Below are 2,219 nucleotides of genomic sequence, written 5' to 3' on the forward strand. Positions count from 1 at the left end.
CCTGTCCTCCACCAACTCCCGGAGTTCACTCAGACTCATGTCCATTGAGTCAGTGATGCCATCCAGCCATCTCATCCTCGGTCGTCCCCTTCTCCTCCTGCCCCCAATCCCTCCCAGCATCAGAGTCTTTTCCAATGAGTCAACTCTTCGCATGAGGTGGCCAAAGTACTGGAGTTTCAGCTTTAGCATCATTCCTTCCAAAGGACACCCAGGGTACTAGAACCCCACAAAACGGAAGCCTTAGCATCCAGGCTCAGAGGTAGCTCCAGAAAAGCTGATGATACAACAGGTGCTCTCAGTGTGAGAAGCAGCTACAGGTCAGCCCATACTGAGCTTCACTGTTGATTTTTCCCCTGGGGAAAGGGAACAGGCTGACCACAGAGAGGATTCAGGCCCTGTTGGCGGTCTTTTCTTGCAATGTGAACTCAAAGGCCATTGTTAGAGTCAGTTTTATGAGTTTAGTTAGACCAAGTCAGTCCCCCAAGCAGGGATCCCCAAACTGGGGCTGTGAGCACCAGGCAATGTCCCTCCTTAGGGGCTCAAGGTCACCCACTGAGCTACGAGAGAAAATACTAGAACTTCCACTATATATTGACAGGAAAAATTAAAGCAAGCTTTCTTCACATTTACTGTTTATTGGAACCTACGAAATCAATGGTTCTGTGGCCTATCATCATTTTTGCTGAGATAAGTCGCTCAGTCATGTCCAACTCTCTTTTTGTGAACCTATGGACTGTAGCTCAAAAGACTCCTTTGTCCACGGACTCTCCAGGCAAGAGCACTGGGGTAGGGTGCCATGCCCTCCTCCAGGGGATCTTCCCAACCCAGCGATCAAACCCACATCTCCTGCATCGGCAGGCAGGTTCTCTACCACTAGTGCTGCCTGGAAGCCCATCATTACTTATGTCCTACCAAAAAAGAAACTGCTACCAATGATGATACACTATAACATGGGATTTTAATTATATACTTAGCAGAAGTTCTCTTGTTAGACTTACACATCGCAGAGATTTTTATCATTACTTTAGTCTTAAGCATGTGTGAGAAGGAAGATAGAGGTGAAATCAAATTTGTGAACGCTCGGAATGTGGCACTATGCCACCACCACCGCTGCTGCTGCTGCTGCTGCTGCTAAGTCGCTTCAGTCGTGTCCAACTCTGTGCACCCCCACAGACGGCAGCCCACCAGGCTCCCCCGTCCCTGGGATTCTCCAGGCAAGAACACTGGAGTGGCTTGCCATTTCCTTCTCCAATGCATGAAAGTGAAAAGTGAAAGTGAAGTCACTCAGTCGTGTCTGACTCTTAGCGACCCCATGGACTGCAGCCTACCAGGCTCTCCTGTCCATGGGATTTTCCAGGCAAGAGTACTAGGTGGTGATTTAAAAATAGTTTGGAGACCACCTTGGGTGAGGATAAAATCATACTTCAATATGAGGTCCAGAGCTAGCATTCCCCAAATTTTCCAGTTTACAGATAACCCTGAATGCCCTTGGAAAACCAAATGGCTTTCTCTCCTGTCATGACACCCAGAGAAGTTACCCCATTGAGATGACACCTATCATGGGAGGATGTCTCAGAGGGATTTGACAAAGGGTCTGCTCTCTCCCAGTCAGCACACCCTCAGCTGGCAGCCAGCTGGGGCCAGGACCTAGGAAGGCCATCCTTCCAACAGGTCCACAGTGTGGCTCCGGCCTGCAGACGTTCACTTGCTTGTTTGGTTGGTTGTCTGCTTTGCGACAGAACTGTACTTTTTAAATTGGGTTTGAAGAATGAGATGAGGCCTGACCTGACCCCAATCTGACATTTACATGACCTGTTTCTCTCGGAAGAAGTTCTAAATTGCTTCTTCACTGTGTCATTACTTAGACTCTAAATTTTAGAACATATTGGTTCTTGATGCTAAAGAAATACTTAATTCTTTGGGTGATATATAGGAAGAATCACCCTCTCAGTAAAACGAGATCATGGGTTGATTTAAGGACTGCTAGCTCCAAGGCTGTCATTCTTCTTGATTTTTTTTTTTAACTCTAGCAATGCTCACCAATTAATGTGTATAGTGGGTATTTTTCACAACCTAAAAAAACACATTTTGGTAAATTTGCATATAAGTGCTAGATCATGAAGCAATTTTTTCTAACCTCATTGTACTGATGTGAATACTATTGATGGTGAAACTAACGCAACAATATTTTATTTTATGTATAATATAAAACAGGTGTA

This window comes from Oryx dammah, unplaced genomic scaffold (assembly GCF_014754425.2).
Source record: "Oryx dammah isolate SB20612 unplaced genomic scaffold, SCBI_Odam_1.1 HiC_scaffold_19, whole genome shotgun sequence".
NCBI lineage: Eukaryota > Metazoa > Chordata > Mammalia > Artiodactyla > Bovidae > Oryx > Oryx dammah.